This window comes from Cupressus sempervirens, chromosome 4, assembly GCF_028749045.1.
Source record: "Cupressus sempervirens isolate cs-2001-9-10 chromosome 4, ASM2874904v1, whole genome shotgun sequence".
Lineage (NCBI taxonomy): Eukaryota > Viridiplantae > Streptophyta > Pinopsida > Cupressales > Cupressaceae > Cupressus > Cupressus sempervirens.
In genome coordinates, this window is record NC_143121.1 from 392728578 (window position 1) to 392752062 (window position 23485).

Here is a 23485-nt window from a genome sequence, read left to right on the forward strand (position 1 = left end):
CTCTGCATCTTTGTTGATTTAGTTTTAACACTACTCATTCTTCTATGCCTCTTTTTTTATGATTGATTTTCTTCAACGAGTCTTTGTTGCTTGGATTACAAGATTCTTAATGTAAATCTGCTTTCCTTTTTGTAGAAGAAAGTGGTCTGGTATTTTATCAACTTATCAAGACTTGACTATATATATATACGTACTCTTTTCATTCCCCCACAAGTTATAAGAGGCCACAGCTTCACTAAAATTAAAGAGCACAACCCTTGAACTTATACCTTGGAAATTGAAATGAAGGTGGAAAATTGATTAAAATTAAATGACAGAATATCAGCGGCAATGATTCCTAAAGGCATTGGATTAAATTAAATTGTGAGTTTCAACAAAGCGATTAACGATGAAGGATTGTATTCTTTCAAAGGGCAATAATTGTGAAGGATTGTGACTTCCTCATTTATAAGATATAAAGGGACATCATTTCTTGGGAATAGATCATCATTCAAGCATTCCTACATCAATTCATCAAGAATTATCAATTAGCAAAGATCATGAAGTACTCATGCAAATAAAGTATTTAAGAGTAAATAAATAATATTCTATTAATAATGTAAATCGCAAGATATAAGACTTCACTTTTTCTTGGCGTTTGGGTGGATCTTCCTCGAATAGTTAGTGCTGAAGAAAAGTACCTCCTCTTAGCTTGTAAATAATCTACAAATTTGAAATGATTAGGCTTCTCACTTCACCCTTAGGTCTCATCCTTCCAATGCATGTGCAAAGGCCCTATATAACCTCTCTATTGGCATTTATGAAGTCATTAGGGAATAAAAACTTGGATTGAGGTAGTATTTAGTAATCCATTGTGCGAATGGATTGGTGGAGTTGATTGTTTCATTTTTTTAATCAATAATCTCTCAATTTAGGGAAAATCTACACGCATCTCCTTTGTAATAATGTTTTGATGTTCCTTTTGGCCCTATTTGTTGTGCCTCACACAACACAAGCCCCATTGATAATATGGAGCCCAATTTTCTTCTAAGTCCTTAGATTAGCTTATGTTTGTTGTGTTCGTCATTCCACTTTTGGAATGCTTCTGGGTTGAAGTCTACATTAGGGTAGGATTTGTCTTAGGATCCCTTCTAGGATAGAATGTAATGAAGCAATAAGACCTTGAAAAGGTAGAAACCCTTTGTAGTCTATAAGATCATGAGAAACTAGGATTGAGTGGAATCCCACATCACTCTGAATTATAAATGGCGCATTAGAAATCGATTGGGTAACTAGGGATGTGTAATACAATGTACTTGATGAATTTGAGAATTAGTTTTCCAATTGATATCATACCATCATTGCATGCAAATTAAGTTTGAGTTGAGAAAGTTTGCACAAAAAGCTAAAATTGATGCCTTGATCGTGAATGAATATGAGAAAGTCATGAAAACATTGTAAAAAAATCATGAAAAATGGTGCCTCAACCTCCAAGGCAGGAATAAGAGGTAAAAGTGAAAATTGGAATTCCGTGAGATCCTCCTTCACTAACAATCCGTAGGAAGAAAACATGAAATTAAAGTGCAAAGGTGTCCATAGTATACAAAATGAAAATGACCTCTCCACGCATTTAAGGCATAAAATTATAGAAGCGACTAAAAAGGCACAAAGGCAATATTGATGTGAGTTTTGTTCCACTATGACATACAAAACTGAAGACTTGATATTCGAAGATAAAATACCAAATTTCCAACTCTCTATTGAATAAGGATGTTCAAATGCTAAACAATGTGTCTAGATTGTGTGATCAAATGAGACAACCTCAAGGTTCCTTCTTATGGTGGACTTTCACTTAGTTTTACAATGTGATATGTTGGTTATCACAAAGGGACTTACGCTATTGATTCAATGGATATCAATTGCTTCAACTACTTCAAACAAACAAACTGCAAAGGAATAAGGGTTTAGAGAATTTAATCCAATCTCTAGGTATGTAAGACAATGTTGATGATGGGTTGAGCCTTTAACTAGTCCTTGCTTCGCCGTGTCAACTAGGCATAGGAGGGTGATATCTTTTGAGCATGCGAGAATGTTTTTCACATTGCCAATACTCATTTAGATACCCTATGAAGGCACAATCTAAATGAACATTCCCAATGGAAGTTAAACACTTGCAATTTAGGCCTAGACTAACCTTGCACTGTTACTTACAATCAGCAAGTACCAAAAGGTATGAACACTACCTCTATCATTAGTCACCATTCAATGATATCTTCTATTCATCTACTTGTACTTAACATGGAGTAAAATCCTAATCAAAGTGAGGAATGTAGAATCCATACAATACTCCAAAGTAACACAAATAGTCCACCTCAAAGACCAACAATGAATTAGCAATTCCTTAGCTAATCTAATCTAACGAGTAAATGGGAAGGCCGTGGCCTTTTATAGTTGTTCATTTACAATTGAAGGGTCAAGATTGATTCAAGATTAGGGGCCAAGATTATGCCAACATTGTCCTCATTAGTGTTTCCATACCCTTTAATGTCCCCTATTGGGACTTAAACTTATTTATTTTTTATTTTTTGATTGCAGACCAGTTACATATATTTTCTTGTATTTCCTCCATATTTCTCCATGATATTTTCTCAAGGTTAAAACTCTCTCTCTCTCTCTCTCTCTCTCTCTCTCTCTCTATATATATATATATATATATATATATATATATATATGTATATATATATATATATATGTATATATATATATATAGTATTTTTATTAAGAGTCATGTCTATTCATAAATTAAATTAAATTATAATAATTATGTTATATTGATAATATAATTATATTATAAGATGTATTATATTAATAATATATCAATTATATTTATTATATAATATTAATATTATAACATATAATGCATAATATATATATTTAGATATTTAATCTAAATATTATATTTTATTGCTTAATATGATATTTAATTCTCATATTAATAAACTATTATAATATGATAATGAATTATACTATATCATTATTAATATTATATTATATTAATTTATTTAATTATATGGATCTTATTGATGGGGATATCACTGTTCTCCCCTCTTAGATTTATTCATGACTTTTTGTAGAACCATCATGCGAAGCATATATTGGATGCAAGAGTATCATAATGCATGAAAACACAAAGCATACACGAAGAAGACATGAATGCATGAAAACACAAAGCAGACACATGAATGCTTGAAAACATGAAGCAAACACGATGTAGACACATAATACATGGTTCCTGATTAATGCCTTATAGTCGCTAGAGTCAAGAAGATTACAAATTTTACTTCTTTAATAGAATCCTGCAACCACAAGTGATCATTAGTATATATGTGTATGTATAAGTTTCAAGAAAATGTGAGTCAAGATAATTTAGTCCAAGCCAATCCCAGAATTCCACACGAGGTGGCTTACTTAGGGGGATGCTTGTTTTGTTTTGCACTTACTATCATTCTTTAGTGGAGAAGAACACTTAGGATGTAAATAGATTGCTTAGGCACCAAACTCAACGGTCTTCCTCAAGGTTTCTATGGATCCAAGCCCACAATCCCATCTTGGAATGACCTCAAGGAAACTTGATCCCATCTTGGTCAAACCTCAAGGCAACTATAGGGATGCTTATCTACCCATTTCAGAATAACCAATTGGTTGGACTAGCTTGAATACACCTTTGTTCTCTCTCCTGAAGCTATCTTTATAGGTAAGTAATAAACTATATGTGAATTAAGAAGATTATGATACTAAGTAGGAAGCATGTCGGGATACAATAGGGTGTTTATAACCAAGTATCAATAGGATTCCTCCAGGTTTCTATGGATCCAAGCCCTTAATCCCATCTTGGAATAACCTAAGGCAACTTGATTCCATCTTGGTTAATCCTCAAGGCATATTACAAGGATGTTGATCCTTACCCATCTCGGAATGACCTATTTGTTGAATGAAACAAACCTACACTATATCTTGTTCTTCTAATTCAGCATTATAATGAGTATGATGTTATGCACCAAATTAATATTAGTGACAGAGGGTGTGTGGGACACTTACCTCAATATTTCCAAGTCAAATTAATGGTTTAGAACATCTACTATGTATGCTCATGTTCTGATTTTTGTCTGGTGAAGATAATTATTGGTATAGGAATTCCCATAAAACCTGTTGATGCCAAAGTTGCAAACTCACCAAACTACGCCAGAACAATTTTACTTGAATAGTATCAGTTGCTCCTTGAAGTGTGCTTATCTTTGTTTCCACTATTCGATATAGCTACGGTTTATTTATAAAATTACTCTTTGAAACCAATTTCTTCCAAACAAAATTTTCAACAAATCTGAGCCACACTCTCGTCTGAAGTTAATGTTTGACAGTAGCAAGGATACAAACAGTTTGTCCAACTATTATTCATAAAACTTTCAGATGCTTCTCAATTACTCTCAGTGTTCAAATGTCCAAATGCCAAGGGCTATAAGGGATCACATTTGTTTGTCACCACTAGACTTAAGGTAATCGTAATGCACAAGTCACCACTGGAATACACAGTTTTCCATAACTCTTCTAGCAACCGTGCAGTAAATATTAATTTTACACTCCTTTTCAATTGTTAAAATGTATTAAATATGAAGTGTTTCCAAGATTTCTGAACATGAGTCTGCAGAAACAAACAACCAAGTCTTCAATAGTAACCTTCTACAAATCTCAATACAAGACGAGCACGATAAATCTTCAGCAGTTCCAACTTGGAAATGTTTTAAAGATCTTTTGTTGCTTAAAGGTGCCAACACTTTCTAGATGCTAACTGGTAAATCCCACACCTTCAAGGCTCACACACTAGAACCATGTAGCTCTGTAGAGGCCAACTCATGCTTGCAAGATATTGCAGCAACTGTGTTTTTTAAAGTCCATGTACCAAATTTTTTTCCAGCACTTGTCATAGACACACAACACTTCCAGCATACCTCACAATTTCCTTATTTTCAGACTTTTGACATGGAATAACTTCCTTTCAGTTCTTTGTATATTCATCATAATAATGCTTCGCTGGGTAAGTGCAAATGTCTCCAAAAATCTTTCCAACGTTCTGCACTAAAGCAATAGGAACAAAAGGAAGTATGAAGATATGTCTACCACGACTATCAAAAATAATATATTTTTTAGGTCCAATACAATAGCCGTTGTCCAACATCCTCAAACATTTATTAAAACCAATAGTTTTGGCAAAGTTTATTTGGTCTTAATACCCTTTGCTATTGGAGGATAATGGAGTCCCATTCAAACTTTATCACCCAATACATTTCCTTTCATGGCAAAGTATCAATCTTCAAAACAACTTTTGTGTCCCCAAAAGCTTTTGAAGAGACCAAATTTTGCTTGAAATAACATATCCAGACGCATAATGCAACCTTGCAGATATTCAACATTATAAAATATGATCTTGGCGTCTAATGTATTCTTTTGTTATTATAACACTGGCCCAAGCATTAAAATGTCCTTACAATAATATGAGCGATTTTGGCGCCACACAATAACTAAATCACTCAAATATTTGACTTAATATACTCGCCTGATGCTTCAAATGTTTTTATAATATTGGCACAACCATACGGTTTGATATTTTGGAGCCTGCAATAGCCCAGATTGACGCCAATATATTGCCTCTCACATTTGCAACAATTTTTTTTATTAATATCTGCAAATCTTTGAGTGCATATGGCCAACTATATTGTAAAACATAAATAAATTATCAACCCTTTCTACCAATTCCTCTGAGAAAATCAAATGACTGAGGCTTCTAAATATTGTATATTTGCCATTATTTGATTATTTATTATGAAATAACCAGACTGCTGTAACTATTGTTTCTACAGAACGATATATATAATTCTCATATTTGTGTAACAACTTATCTGTAAAAATGTTTCTGATTATACCCAGCAGGATGGCAAGTTCGATGCTCTGATACCATTTGTAATGTCCCCTATTTGGGCTTCAATTTATTTATTTCATTTTTTTCTGATTGCAGACCAGTTACATATATTTTCTTGTATTTCTCCATATTTTTCCATGATATTTTCTCAAGGTTAAAACTTTCTCTCTATATATAATATTTTTAATTAAGAGTCATGTCTTTTCATAAATTAATTTATATAATAATAATGAAATTATATTGATAATATAATTATATTATAAGATGTATTATATTAATAATATATCAATTATATTTATTATTATAGTATTAATATTATTACATATAATGCATAATATATATATTTAGATTATTAATCTAAATATTATATTTTATCGCTTAATATGATATTTAGTTCTCATATTAATACACTATTATAATATGATAATGAATTATACTATATCATTATTAATATTATATTTTTATTATTTATTTAATTATATGGATCTTATTGATGGGGATATCACATAACCACTGCTGACAATTATAAAATGCCTGCCAAATTATAATTAAGCACCACCTTATGGGCCAGTCAGAAAATCACATTACTTCCATGGGCCAATAAGAAAATAGATTTTTTATAGAAGCTTGCAAGAGAAGACACCCACAAATGAGCCATTGATAAAGTGCCACACGGGCTTACAATAAATCTTATTCTAGAAGATATTTTTCTTTGACTTTTCCTCTTTTGACACATGCAATGAATCTGGACATAAAATGATGAAGCTCCTCCACTGGGATGTTTGGCGTGTTCTTATTGGTTAAAGAAATGGGTGCCCCCAGAGCAAGCTACCCTTATAGTCTTGATAGATAGCCCCTTTGATGATGGGATGTCTCATTTTGGTAATCTCTTCCTTTGGCTGGTAGACTTTATCATGATGTTGTACTTCCTTCTTGGATTCCATCTTGAATGCCTCAAACATAGATTAATTTGTAGCTTGCCGTTGGATGAAGCCTTCATGTCATATGATTTCTAACTTTGCCATTGTACTTGCACTTCCATTTTCACTTTGATTCCCAACCTTGAACTTCTTTTTTCCCTGATGAATGACTTGTATCTACATGGATGATGCCTTTATGTTGATGTTGTTGAGTTATGAAATGCTTGGCCTTAAATATCATCTAACTTGTCAATCACTATGCTGATGCTGGATCTCCTCATGCAAGCACCCTTTTGTGTTGCCATAGTTTTCCCTTGTAAAAAAAAAAAAACTCTATGTTTAGTTTATAAATTGGAGAGTCTAAAATTAATTAAGTTTTTCTTACAATAAAGCTGTCATGACCCCAACCTGAATTCTTCAAGCTAAAGAAAGAGATTTATCAAAAGTATATCACCAAGAAATCTCCATAACACGTCAGTATACTTGGAAGGGTTAATTAGGCTAAACCATAAGTGATGTGAATGAAATTAACAAGCAATGGATAGCCATGACTGAAAATATTGTCAAATCTGACATCAGATATATTCCATCCTATGTCTAAAAGTTGATTTGAAATAATTGATGATAATAAAGCAAACATGATGGGGTGTGTCGGTTGGGAGGAGATTCGTTAGTTCAATTGATATGATATAAGAGGACATTGTTTCCCATTCAGTGAGGTATATAGGAAATGATATTGGGAACGGAAAAATGAAAAAGTCTTTGAGAGTGGCAATAGAGCAGTAAAGGAAAGAACTATAGGAATGTACTTGCTTGGCATCTAAGGAAATCAATGACTCCAAATAGTGCCAAATTGCACATGTAAGGGAGAGGGTCGAAGATTAGCTCACAAAGACTGTTAATTCTATGTAACTACGATAACATACTGATCTGAACAGCAGATTGTACAAGATCATGTAAAGCATGAATATCCTTATGTAGGATTTGCCTCTTTTATAACCCTATATAATTAACCTTATTGGCAGCTTATTTAGGAGCATTTAATAATGTTCAATTTGCATAGTTGTTAGCATATTTACTATCTAATTATACTTCCTAAGAGATGCCGATCTTGGAAAGATTATTAGTTTGTTTATTCTAAGGGCCGACCTAGAAGAGTCATGTCCTTTGTAAGGATATGCCTCCTGGGTGCACTATAAACATAAGTTAAGTATGACGATAGAGAACACACAATACACAATGAAGTCTGCTTCTCTACATTACTGCCTTATGCGATTTATTGCAGGGATAAGAACATTTCCAGAATAGTAATTATACTATTGGTAACACTTCATACAAGTCTGATATACAAAGGATCATTTTCAACAAGTAGATTAAAGGCATTATCAGGTTGGTTGTACAAAATTTGCAGAAACTTTACATGGTGTCAGAGCTCTAGTAGTCGAATCTTGGGTCTACAAATTGACAATCAGATTTAAAATATCTAGCAACTCCTTTTATCTTCAATGGGTAACACAATCAAACCCGAAGATAGGTTTGATGGAAAAGAACACTTCGTTGCTTGGAAATTCAGAATTATGATGATTCTTGAAGACAATGATGTAATACAATTTGTTGATAAAGAATCCTAGCGACCTGATGCTGATCCTCATAAAACTATCTGGATTAAAGGAAACAAGAAAGCCATGCAAATCATATTAGATGGGTTTAAAAATGAAATAGTACCTATGCTAATGAAACATCAAATAACATTTAATATGATGAATGCATTATTAAATGCATATGAGGTTAACAATGCGACTAGAACCCTTGCACTAGAAAGGCAACTAAATCATACAAATAAAGAAGGGAGAATCTATGAATTCATACTTCCTAAGGGTGGCTAGTCTAAGAAATGAACTTGTAAGTATAGAGACCATAATTGAAGACAAAGAGCTAACACTTATGGCTATAGATTGGTTACTAGATTCATGGGAAACATTCTCACAAGGAGTCAGTGCTAGAGACAATCTTCCAGACTTAAATAGACTCAAAGGAGATTGCCTTCAAGAAGAATCTAGGAAATTTAAGAAAGGAGGAAAATTGAAAATTGAAGATGAAGAACTTCATGTTCTCAACACAAATTCCTATAAAGGTAAGAAGAAGCACTTCAAGAAGAAGGGTAATCAAAGAAATGAAAAACCTAAGAAAGATTTGTCCAAAATAAAATGCTTCAAATGTGAAAAATTTGGACACTATAGATTTAATTGCCCTAAGAATACAAATAAACTATACAAATGTTACTAGGAAAGAAGAAAACTATGATCTTGAGAATCGTGTATTGTATTCTGCACTATCAAATGAAGTATCAAGCAAAACATGGGTAATTGATAGTGGATCATCTTGACACATTACATGATACAAAGAAGTACTAGATTCAATATCAAAAGTAGTTGATGGCGAAGTTATGATCGGTGATAATTCCTCTCATTCAATCAAAGGAATTGGGAATTGCACCTTAAAACTAAAATCAGGTATTTCTCTATATCTCAAAAGAGTACTCTATGTACCAGGAATAAAGAGGAATCTAATCTCTATTACAACACTTGAAGATGATGGACATAATGTTGCATTCATGGACGGTAAAGTAATGACTGGTTTAAGATTTGTTCATTTAAGAAATCAAAGTTAATTGGTTAAAGAAAGAGATTCTTGTATGAATTAAATATAGAACCTAGTCAACTTATTCAAGCCTTAATTCATGAAGCTGCTGATATAAATGAAATATGGCACAAAAGGTTAGGGCATCTAAATTTCAAAGCCTTATCGACTATGGAGAAGATGGTTACTAGTTTACCTAAGTTGAATAAAGATCATTTAAGCATATGCAAAGGATGCGCTCGGGGTAAGAGCACCAAAAGTCCATTTCGTGATAGCACTTGAAAAACTAACAATGTTTTGGAATTAGTCCACTCAGATTTATGTGGACCTATGTCTGTTCCTTCTCTTGGAGAATTCTGGTACTATATACTTTTTTATAGATTACTTCTCTAGGAAAACTTGGATTTATTTCTTAAAATGTAAAGAATCAGAAGAAATCTTTAAGAGATTTAAAGATTTCAAAACCTTAATTGAAAACTTATCAAGACACAGAATTAAAACTCTTAAGACTGATAATGGAGGGGAATCTACTTCAGACTTGTTTAAAGATTTTTGTAAAGAAGCAGGAATTAAGAGGGAATATACTGTTCCTTATAACCCACAGCAAAACGAGGTAGCAGAAAGGAAGAATAGACCAATTATAGAAGCAACAAGAGCTATGATATTTGATCAAAATTTAGAATATTATCTTTGGGTAGAAGCCTCTTGTACTGCTGTCTATATTCAAAACAGAAGTCCTCACTCCCACCTTAGAGATAAAATTCCTAAAGAAGTCTTTTCTAAGGTTAAACCTAATATAAGCCATCTTAGGATATTTGGGTGCCTAGTATACATATATGTTCTAAAAGAAAGGAGAACTAAGTTAGAACCCTTCGGGAGGAAAGATATTTTTGTCGAGTATAGTGGAACATCTAAAGCACATAGAATTTTCATACCTGGTCAGAAAAACATTGAGCTTAGTAGGGATGTAATAATTGAAGAAGATTTAGCATTCAAAAGAGTCCTTAGTTTTGAAGATCCCACAGATTTAACTAGTTCTGAAAAAAATCATGAATCTGAGTTCCGAGGGAGGACATTGAAGAAATTGAAGATGAAATTCAAAATCTTAATCTTGAGTAAACTCAAAATTCTAAGAAAAGACCACTTTGGGCTATTAAAACTATAAAGGAAGCACAAGACTTCGTTGCACCATCTGGAACCTTCAGAGAAAGCAAAAGACCCAAAAGATTTTCTAGTTATGCAACAAACATGAGTGATTTATCTAAATCAGAACCAACCAATGTTTCAGATGCTATTAAACATATAGCTTGGAAGGATGTTATGACAGAAGAATACCAATCCATTATTAAGAATTATGTTTGGGAAATTGTTTCAAGGCCAAATTTGTTGTTTCTTCTAAGTGGATATATAAAATCAAGCATGTTGCTAATGATAGCATTAAAAAATATAAAGCCAAATTATTTGTAGCCAGGCGATTCTCTTATAAGGAGGGAATTGATTATGAAGAAACCTTTGCTCCAGTTGCTAGATACACCTTTGTAAGGGTAGTCTTAGCTATTGCGGCTTCGAAAGGATGGAAAGTACTTCAAATGGATGTGAAAACAACATTTCCGAATGGAAAGATTATAGAAGAGGTATATTTGGAACAACCTGAAGGATTTGAAACTCATAACCCTAAAGTCTTTGTTTGCAGGCTCAAGAAAGCTCTCTGTGGGTTGAAACAGGCTCCAAGGGCATGGTATGAAAGAATTGATAAGTATCTCTCCAGTTTAGGATTCTCTAAGAATGAAGCTTATCCAAATCTCTATTATAAAAAGGATAAAGATGATATGATAATATTGATGCTATATGTTGATGATTTACTAATAACAAGTGATGATCATCTTATAGATCAATGCAAGAAAGCTCTAATCAGAGAATTTGAAATGAAAGATTTAGGACTCCTTCATTACTTCCTAGGACTGGAAGTATGGTAGAATTCTGATAGCATCATACTTTATCAAGGAAAGTATACATTAGACATCTTGAAGAGATTTGGAATGTGGAATTGAGGACCTATGTCTTCTCGAATGGAGACTAATCTACATAAACTTAAGGAAGCAACAATAGAATCACCTTCCATAGATTCTACTCTTTACAGACAGATGATTGGGTCTCTTATGTACTTGGTAAATACAAGACCTAATATTTGCTATGCTGTTAATGCTTTAAGTCAGTTTACGTGTGAGCCAAAGGAGATTCATCTAGTTGCAATCAAACACATCATGAGATACTTACAAGGCACTCTTAACCTTGGGCTCAAGCATGAGAAAGTTGACTTGGACCTACATGGGTATATAGACTTAGATTGGGCTGGAAGTGCTACTAATAGGAAAAGCACTTTAGGATGCTGTTTCAGTTTAGGCTTAGCAATGATATCTTGGATATGCAGAAAGCAGGCATCAGTAGCACAGAGTTCTATAGAAGCTGAATACATTGTTGCAGCAATGGCCTCTCGGCAAGCAATTTGGCTTAAAAAGTTACTTGTGGGTTTATTTGGTCAACCCACGAATCCTACTATTATTCATTGTGATAATCAGAGTTCCATCAAGCTTTTTGTGAATCCATTTTTTTATGACAGGTCTAAGCATATTGAAATTCCTTATCATTATGTAAGAGATATGGTAGACAGGAATATTGTAAAATTAGAATACATTTGCACTGCAGAACAAACAACAAATATTCTTACCAAACCTCTCTTTCGAGTGGAGATAGATCACTTCAGGAAAAGACTTGGTATGGTTTAATTATAATACATTTGTATTCTTTAACTATTAATAATTTTGAATTAAAATTATTATTGTCAGGCTATTGACTGTTATAGGCTTCACCATTTGTATTCATTATCTAAGAGGTGACAATCTCTGAGATAATGAACACTTGTATAAAAGACATTATGAGAGATGATGATCTCTTAGATAATGTGATGAACGGTAGAGAACTACTATCAAATCTAAATGAGTTAAAGATCATATTGTGATGTAGGCATTTCTATGTCTATCAATCACAACTTGGATAAAGGAAGAATTTAATCTTCTCCGGATTTTTTTCCTGTGCACTGGTAGATCTTAAAGTCAAGATCATATTGTGATCTAGGTCTACTAGTACCCATGAGTCACAGCTTGGATGAAGGAAGAATTTAATCATTCTTCAAATTTTATCCTGTATGTTGCATTCCATGCAATACTGTTATCACCTATGTCACAAGGTTCTCCGAATTTTCGGCTCCAGGTTCAAAATTCGGTGAACCTAATTTTTTAAAAAAAAATCATATAAATCCCACTCAAATTTGTCTTAGATTGCAGGTCATTATTTCTACTGTAGCTTGCAAGTCATCGTTTCTACTATAGATCGCAAGTCATGGGATACAAATCGTTTGTGCAGGTTGCAAGTTGTGGGATACAAATCATTTGTGCAGTTTGTGGGATACAAACCTCAGCTTTCCATTTGCCTTACAACGAACAATGATGGAGAATAAAGGCTTTTCAACACCCTGCAAAATCGTTCCTTCGTGAAACTTGTCATATTTCGTTCCTCCATTGACAATGGCGTCTGCGCATTCACATTCGCATCCATTCCTCTTCATTTGCAGTTTGGGCACGAATATTATTTTTTAATGTTAGGAGATTATTTAATTTTACGTTTGGGGTAATACTTTTAAATTTTTATTATAGTATGTTTAATGTTTGGAGATTATTTAACTTTAGATTTAGTTAATAGTTATAATTTTTTATTATTGAATGTTTTTTAATCTTATTAATTTATTATTGTTATTAATTTTATATTATTTATTAAATATTAAAACATGTTAATATTTTCTATATTGTATAATCATAAATATCATATATTTATAACTAAACATGTCAATACTTATATTTTTTATATTATTTTATCAATTATTAAAATATATAATAATAAAAATAGCATATACTTATATATATTTTTTAGATTACATTAGGCGAATTTAATTTGTAATTTTTTGGATTTTTTTGACTTGTCGAACTTCATCCGAATTTCATAGTTGTCGAACTCGAACCTTGTGACTTAGGTTATCACTAGTATAAGTGATAAGTCATATCACAGGGATAGTAATATGACATAGTATCGTGTTCTATGATACCACATGCTTAGAAGATTCAGATAGATTTAGAGTATCAATCTATGCTTATTCATCTTTATTGATGGTGCTAGATATGTTATCTCTCAGAATGATTATCAAGTTAAGAGGGAATGTTAATTCTATGCAACTACGATAACGTACTAATCTAAACAGCAGATCATACAAGATCATGTAAAGCATGGATATCCTTATGTAGGATTTGCCTCTTTTATAACCCTATATAATAAACCTTATCGGCAACGTATTTAGGAGCATTTAATAATGTTCAGTTTGCATAGTTAGTATAATTACTATCTAATTATACTTTCTAAGAGATGCCGATCTTGGAAGATTATTAGTTTGTTTATTCTAAGAGCTGGCCTAAAGACTCATGTCCTTTGTAAGGACATGCCTCTTGGGTGCAATATAAACATAAGGTAAGTATGAGGATAGAGAATAGACAATACACAATAAAGTCTGCTCCTCTACATTACTGCCTTATGTGATTTATTGCAGGGATAAGAACATTTCCAGAATAGTAATTATACTATTGGTAACACTCTAAGTTACCGATTCGGATGCGGATTCAGAAGTGGATACGGGATGCGGGGGATTTTTTTTAAGGATGCGGATATATATATATATATATATATATATATATATATATATATATATATATATAATATTAACATATGCAAAGAAATGCAAGAAATACACAAAAACAAATCATTTGATAAATCATAATATGACTATGAATCTATGATACTTAACAGTTAACTGGAACCCTTAAACAAAATTCAAGATATTTCAAAATTCATATGATATTCATATATCAATAACAATATGTGCTTGTCCAACATTAGCATTTAGTCTTGACTCTTAAACAATAAGTTCAAATAGGTCATGTTCAAGATTCCAACAAAATAAAATTTAAAAACATGGTAAATGATTGAAGTCTAAAGATTCAATCAATTAGAGTTTGACTTTGAATCATAGGGATTCGCAAGAAAATCCACATTCTCATTGTCATCTCCAACTGCTGAAAGATCATTTGAACCAAGCATGGTTCCACTTATGCTAGATGCACCACGTGCCACACTAACATAGCCCGGGCTTGTGTAGTCAACTGGTGATTCTTTGATTGCTGCCATCATTTCCTTCCAATATGGTGATCTCACCAAGTTGAAAGAAAGCCCATTCGCATAGAGGCAACGTGCAATAGCTTTTTCAGCGCGGTCTCTTGCCCCCATTTTAAATGCGATATCCAATGGGCCTCTTTTATAAGAAAATAAATAAATTTTAATTAGTTCCTAACAACTATGAACATCAATGATCATGCATACAAGTGGAAAGAAGTGAGAAAAACTACTAAAATAGATACCCAAAGTTGCTTCTACAAATCTTTCAAAAAAAAAAATCTTCAAGAACTTGAAAAAAATCATCAAAAACTCAAAAAAATTCATCTAAATACTCAAGAAAAGAATTGATCACTTACCTTGAATGGTTTAAACTTCTTTGAGGAAGCTGTCTCTCCCTCTTCGATCGATCCTCTTCGAAAATGCTGAACTTAGCTTCACAATGAAGGAGTGGCTGTAGGTGCAAACAAAATTCTAAAATGACTCTTGTGAATGCTTCTATGTTGTCTTCTAGGGTCGTTTTAGGGTTTTATTGTGAAAAACACTTTAAAAAATGCTTTTAGTCACATGTTGTTATGAAAGTTTAAGTTAAAATATACAATATTTTATTGTTTTCCTGCCTAACTTCCGTGGATGCGTCCGGATGCTCCCGGATTCCCTGCGGATGCTGCCCAGAAGCCACCCGCAGGCATCTGGATGCGGGTGGCTTCCGGGCAGCACCCGCAGCGCATCCGAAGGCTTCCTGCATCCGTCCGCATCGGATGTGGAAGCTAGGCCCTACTGGCACGAATCGGTATCTAAGGTAACACTTCATAAGTTCATACAAGTCTGATATACAAAGGATAATATTCAGCAAGTAGATTAAAGGCAGGCATTATAAGGTTGGTTGTTCAGAATTTGCAGAAACTTTACAAAGACAAAGATGGAGATCTATTATCTGTTTAAGAGCTGTAGTACATAAAAGTACATATATAACTGAAGATCAACCTTTTAAGCCAAGGATTATACATTCAGGAGCTGAAACACACGTACATAATAGATTTAAATAAGACAAACAATTTGTATCATTGGATTGGAGCACAAACATAACCATTTTATAGAAGGCATTACAAATCTAAATCCAAGTTGGGAATACTAGAGTAAATTGAGTAGGATCCTAATTAGGGAACATTACAAAAGCATTCTTCCTAATCACACTATCTCATCTGAACATTGAAGCTGCATTTAAATGAAGAAAAATCTATTTCAGTTTTTTCACATTCTGATTTTGTTAATGATTTTCCATTTTTCAGGTGTGATTGTGATCGAAATTATCGCGACTGATACTTAATCTAACTGATGAGAAGAACCACTCTTGCTGATCAGACTGAGTTCTGTCTCATCTCTGTTCTTGAAAACAGATTGAAAACTATCTCGCTGAAGCCACACCTCAACAGCTAGATTAACATTACTTGGCTTCTTTTCCGATTTCTTCTTCCAAAGCTTTTCAATTTTAAATTCCTCCTACGTTCACACTTTCAGGTCTGATGTGGAGTATGCATTTTTTCTGAAGGAATTTGTTTTCATCATTTCATATCTTATTTTCATAGCAAAAAGTTGTAGTGGTGACTAGAAGCGATCAGATTCATGGAAGCAGTCACTGTCAAAAGTTATGATGCTATGTAATGGAAGGACTTGGACTTGTTATAAGTCTGAAATGTGCCCTGGATGACTGAAGTCTGTATGGGTATATCTGACAATCTCAGCAATCAGCTATCCCTGCTTGCATTTGTCATAAAAATTGATGAAAATTGTCTTCTTTCAGCCTCCTTGTGGGTTGAACTGCTCCATAAAGACTTGCAAACAAATTTTTTGAAGGGATTTTCTCTCTTGCCTCACATGCCTCCACTCTCTACAACATTCCCGGCCAGCCCTGCATTCACCCCACCCCTTCCCCACTGCTACTTATTTACTCTCTCCAACATTTATGAGGCTGTCACATCCTTGAGATGTAGTAGAGCGGCTGATGAGTAAGGTTTTCAGGTGGAGCTTCTCAAGCTTGGTATTCCAGTTTTGTGCTCCTACCTTCCCGTGTTCTTTAATAAAGTGGTTTGTGCTAGTTTTCTAGACTCTTGGTTGAGACACGTGATTTATCCGATTCATAAATCTAGGTTGATTTTGGACCCCGGTAATTATAGGACCATCATGATCGGGTATACCTTTGCCAAACTTTGCGCCACTACACTAAACGCTATTCTTACCAAGGTACTTGATAGGGGACATTGTAGGGCAAGAGGTCAGGCAAGTTTTCGGACGAACTTTCAAACCATGACCATATCTTGACATTGCGGACTATCATTGAGGAGGCTCTTCACCGCTTGGCTAAAGTCTACTGCTGTTTTGTGGACTTTCGCAAAGCATTTTATTCTGTCCCGGGTTGGCACTTTTCTAGAGACTTAGAGACATTGGAGTTTCAGAGACTTTGCCGACAACGATCATGAGGCTCTACAAGACTATTGTGGGAAGATTCGGGACTCACAAGGGTTTTTTAAATCCAATACAGAGCACCATTGGGGTGAAGTAGGGCTGCCCTTTCTCCCCCACTTTGTTTGGCATCTATATTGATGAGCTTGAGGCTTTCCTCCAGGATTCCTTGCTCCATGGTGATGGCTACTACTTACACCAGGTCATGGTCTCTATTCTCCTCTTTGCCGACGATGTGATTTTTCTAGCCTCTTCTCTTGAGGGGCTTTAGAGGCTTCTTGATAAACTGGCCTCTTTTTGTGACCAACGCCAGCTCACTGTGAACTTGAGTAAGACTCAAGTTATGGTCTTCAATTACCTGAAGATTTGACACCTCCGTTTTTGTTTATAGGGCTAGCAAATAGAGATCATTTCTTCGTACACTTATCTCAGAGTGAAGATTTCTGGCCCTTGCTTTAGCTTGAGACCCACTATTCTGCCTAGGATTAATAAAGGGCTGGGTTCCCTTGCCATGTTAGAGACACAATACTTCAGACATCACTTTTAGAACACTTCCTCCAAATTGTCCCTCATGGACTCTTTGGTCAGACCCATAGTCTTATATGGTTCAGTGGTTTGAAGTCCGTCTCTCCTAGATTTCGACTAGTACTTGGTTGAGTTGGTTTAGATGCTTTTCCTTAGGTGTATCATCAGATGTCACCATACCACTCACCACAGTGTTTTTGGTCGAGTTTGGGGCTCACCCCTTCAACTTACAGTCATCTTCGATTTGTTTTGGTTTCTTCATATCTTCAAGGCTTTGCAAATTCGACTGGAGACCGCTACAGATATTTCTATTTGGCGTTGTCGTTTTTGATCTAGCCACTAGGGCTCGCTGTTGGTATGCTCAGGCCACTAGTCTACTATGTTCGATTAGGATTGAGATTGATTGTCTCCTTCCCCATCAGTTTCTCTAGATGCTCCTGCTCAGCTCCTCCCCTCCTTCAGGAGCTGAACGGGCACATAAGACTCAATATTTACAGATAGTACATTATGATGACATCGATCAACACTCCGGGAGGGTTATTCTTGTAGATGGCCTTTATTGCTGAGCACTTAGATATCCATGATGGGATTATCATGTGTCTTGCTTATTTGACTTGACGTTGGTGCCATGCCCTGTTTATCTCTATTGGTTCCTTCAGAGTTGGATCCCATCGGTTTACATACCAGTATGACCATCACATCGACAGAGAGGACCATATTTTCCATTTATGTACCCTTGTGGGGATGGAAACAAAGACTTACTTAATTTTTTTGTTGTCTCATCTACTATGAGATCATAGGTAGGTTTTACATTCTTTTGAGAGATTGCAGGTCCTTATTGGCTTTTCTCAGTTACATGACCAGCATTGCTTGACACTCCATCTCGAGGAGGCCACTCAGCTTTGGGACCATACTTTGTAGCTTCTTTTTCTTTAGCACTAGGCTTTGGAATAGTGTAGCACTGATTTTTATGCGCCCATGTCCCTCGCTAGGGGCATGAAATGACAGTTCTGCACTCCTACTCCCAATCACATTAGATCAATGAAACCTTGTTGTGGACTCATCAGATAGCGACACCCCTCATCTGACGGTATTCGGAGATTGTTTGGGACCCTTGGTTGCTGTGTTCCTTATGCTTTTGTAGTGGACTTCTTCTAGCTAAGGAAGGACTCCTAGCCCTATCTTTGGTGTCTTCTTTTGCTTCTTTGTTGCTTTTTTCTTTCGCAAGCACTGTTTGGTGTCCCTGTTGTGGGTAGTTCACTTGTTTGTAAACTTTCAGTCGCATAGATCCTTGTTGGTCTCTTGTTGGGCATTAATAAATTTATCGTATCATATCTTATCTTATCTCTAAGTTAAGACACTTGAAAAAAAATCTGCAAGTCTATATAGCTTGTTAGTGTATGCTTTTAGGCAAGATTGTGTGTAATTGTTTTAGCATCGACGTTTCAGATCAAACTTTGTGATCCATCATCATGATGAGATAGTTTAGGAATAAATCATTGAGTTTGATTCGAAATGTCGGTGCTAAAAAAAATTACACACAATCTTGCCCAAACATATATCACTAACATTTCATGGATTGTCGAAATCTGCTATTGTTAACTTATATAGCTTCCTTGCCTAGATCGATTTTCCTCCTTAGGCTACAAAAATTTGATTAGAGCCATCAATCATTAAATGCCTTGCTGATAATTAATGTCAGCTGCATCTAATTCGTTTCTCTCTTATTGAATTTGATGTCCATATATTTGAATTTAAACATCTCTTTCTAAATTTTATTCTTGGAACCTTTTGAATTTCAACACATGGCCACTCAGGCTTGGATTGAATTCTTCTTGGGCTGATATTAGTCGAATTTGAGGCCAGTATGTTGGGAAATGGGGCCAGACTTAGGGATTTAGGCCTATACGCTAGGATATTTGGGGCCAAGTGCTTGGTGGTAAGGGGCAAAATTTAAGTCTCGCATTTTAATTTAAGGTCACAATTTTTGAGATTTAGGTCCCTTTGTTTGAACTAAGAGCAATACGCCCAAATTTAGGGCCACAAGTTTGTCTTAAAGGCTGCCACTCTATCTGCAGGGGCCTGATTCAGGTCATCCTTTGTTGAAATCGAGGTCTAATTTATAGATCTAGGCCGTTTATGTTAAGGACCTTGTGATTGAATTTTAGGCTGTATGTATTGAATTTTAAGCCCATACACCTGATATAGGCCTACAAGCCAGAGGGCAGGATTGCCCTATTTGAGATTAAGGGCCACATGTCATGATAGGGGCCCATACATTTCATATTAAGGCCTTATGTGCATTGAATTCAGGTCTCATTTGACTGAATTTAGGCCTGATCACGGTCTACACATTTCAGTTTGAGGCCAGATTTGGGGCCAGGTCTATGTCTTGTATCTAGATTTAGTGCCCATGCTTAGAGTTTTGCGCCGTTCTTTGCACCATTGTTTAATTCCAGGCCATACGCTTTCTGTTGAGCCTTGAGCCTAGATTTAGGGCCATGGGTTTGAACTTTGAAATGAGGCCACTCGCTTTGATTTAAGGCCACATGTTGACATTAGGACTGCCTATCCGAGATTAAGGCCCACATGCTACTTTGTTTGTGGCTCATCCTAGAGCTTTTGTCCACATGTTACATGTATAAGGTAGCAATTCAAACTTAAGTGGAGATTTTGAAGTCTTGGAGCCCATATTCTTGCTTGTTTTGGTCCTGATTTTGCTAAATTTGAGGTCACTCAAACAGATGTAAGCCCCCATGTTTGGAATAGGGCTGTATGCTTAGAGTTTTGAGCCCATACATTTAGATCTTGGGGCCCAAATATATGACACTTAAGGCCTTATTGTGGTCTGATTGCATCAAGTTTGAGGGGGCAGATTTAGGGCCTACCTTACATGAAATCACATGCTTGAACTAAAGGGCTGGTGATTGGAACCAAGGCTGCATGTTTGAATCAAAAGGCCGCAAGTGTGAACTTAAGCCCATACTTATGCAAAATGGGGCCATACATTTGAAATAAGGCTCTCCCTTCTTTTCATTGTTTTTCCCTTCCTTAATTGGATTTACCAAGTTGAATTGTTTACCTTGCCCAATGAATCATAATTTGATCCCTTGGTACATGGGAGGTGGAATACACTCCTTGATGTGGCAACCTTGCCATAGATGAAGGTAGAATCCACTTCTTGACATGTCAATTGCCAAATGAGAAGGTTGGATCCACTCCTTGTAGTGACAACCTTGCGTCAATGACACTTGAAAAGGTGGAATCCACTCCTTCAAATGTCAATATGAAAGGGGGAAATAACATTTTTAATTTTTAGTTTTCCCTTCGTGACAATTCATACTTAGGCAATCTTATAAGGTTTATTTACTTATTAGCCTAGCTTGACCCTTAGCTCCTAGTTCCAGCCCATTTTTTTTCATTTTTCAATTTTTGGACATCTTGATCTCAGGCAAGGCCTGAAAAATTCCATATTGTTGCCAAATTTTATCTACCACCTAGACCTATCAAAGCAAAAGAGAGGGGTCCTCATTTGTAATGGGACAATGTGAAAACCTCACAATAGGTGGGAGTAGAAAGGGGTTTGAAATTTATTGAAATTTTGTTACAATGTGTTTGCATTGTAAAGAAAACCAAAAAGTGCCAAGGTGGGCCTCTAGTACAAAGTGAAAATTTTTAGTTTCCTTATTTCATGCACTTAGGAAATGTGCACTTTTAAAGTAAAAGAAAGAAAAATTAACTAGGACAGGTACAAAAATGGGCCTTACAAATTGGAAATTCTGCATTTTACACTTGGTGCACAATTTCCTAATCTCCATCCTCATGTGCCTTGACTTCAAGTTGGGCGTACAAAATGAGACATGACTTAGGTTGTTTAAAAGTTTACGAAGTCTATATTATATGTAGAAGGATTAGGAAATGATGAGAATTAATTTAATTTGAAAGAGTTCAATAACTGTGCCTTAACAAGTCCATTCACAAGTCTATAAATTAGAGGATCAAACCACTGTGATGTGTGAATACCAAAGTTCCAAGAGTCGGACTCGGCTTGTGACTTGGGAAAATGAAAAAACCCTTGAAATTTGGAGGTTTTTAATGATTTTAAACTTGTTTGATGCACCCATTATTTAATAAAGATTAAAGACACTATAACATCATCAAATAGTGTTAAGTTTTAAACCAGGATACATAGATTGCAATAACTGAAATGCAAAACACAAAGAAGTAAAGACACAAAAAATTATTTTGGGAAAACCCTCCTCTGGAGGGAGAAAATTCCAACCAACATATATGATGATGTCTTTGTTGAATATGCAAAAATAAAGCTTCTCAAGCTAAGACAAATGAATGTATACATTATAGAGAAAGAATTGCTCTACAGTATAAGTGAGTCACTCAAGTCGCTTACAAGAATCTTCCACACAATGATCGAAATTTGGAGATACGAATCTCTGAATCAATTTAGAAAGACTAATTGTAACATCCGGTTTTCTTGGGTCTAAATTAACATCTAACATACTCAAAGAATACAATTATTACTTTGTTTTATAGGAAGACAATTATATCATTCATGTTCATGTGAATAAGATTTACTGTTAAAATCAGTTAGACAAGATTTCTTAACTAAAAACTTGAAATACCATCAAACGAAATTACTATAGAAATTGAAAACCACATACCTCGGAAAATTGAGATCGAAATCAAACTAGGGATGCTTCTGCAAACACTCGGGTTAGTTCACAACTACACTATAACAATTTCACATGACTATCATCTAAAAATTGCTATCTCAAAATCAAATGATGATTATAATTAAATAACACTATATTTAAAATTAGGACATCACATATCACTGTATCAATTAGGGCATCGTTTACCATCGGTTCATTTTGGGCTTCTGATACCGCTATATCACTTAGGGCTTCCGCTACCATAGATTCAATTAGGGCTTCTGCTATGACCGATTCAAATAGGGCTTCCAATACCACTGATTCAAATAGGGCTTCCGATACCATTGATTCGAATAGGGCTTCTGATTCCATGGATTCAGTTAGGGCTTCTGATACCGCTGTATCATTTAGGGTTCCAGCTATCACTCGATCAATTAGGGCTTCCGATTCCTTTCCATCTAATTACTTAACTGCTGCAGGAATTCAAGATTTGAAATATGCTTATATTCGATATTCATATAAATGAAAAACAACCTATAAATCTATCTATTGCATCGAGGTGTAACGATGAAATAAACTCAATTAATCTTACCTTCTTGCATATTAATCATAAAAGTGATAATACCTGTTTCTGACAACCAATTGAATGTATGACTTATATTTGTTTGATGCGCGTTCGGTAACTTATGGAGAGATGAAACATTGTCAGTGGCTTAACCACCCAACTTCGGACCAAATCTTATCCCCACACGATCTCTAGCGAGAAAGGCCCTCCCTACCCAGAATAGACAGGGGTCATCTTGCCATCCACTGGGCATCCTGGTATTTTAACATACAACTTGGCAACAAGAGATCACAATTCTTGCATGAGTTATTAATTAATTCATATTAAAAGTAATAAATGTCGTTCTGTCATAACTGATACTGATTCATGTTATTGATGATTCCTTTCTGTCACCTCATCACCCATCTCCTTGGCCACATAGCCGGGTGAGTCCCAAGTATTCGGAATTCTCAGAGCAGACGACTCTATCAATTAT

The 23485-nt window shown here is 34.9% G+C and overlaps 1 protein-coding gene across 3 annotated transcripts in view; it reads left to right on the top strand.

Annotated features, from left to right (window-relative positions):
- Positions 1 to 23485, top strand: part of SS4 (starch synthase 4) — a 153460-nt gene that overhangs the window by 25906 nt on the left and 104069 nt on the right. The gene's annotated exons all lie outside the window — the stretch shown is intronic.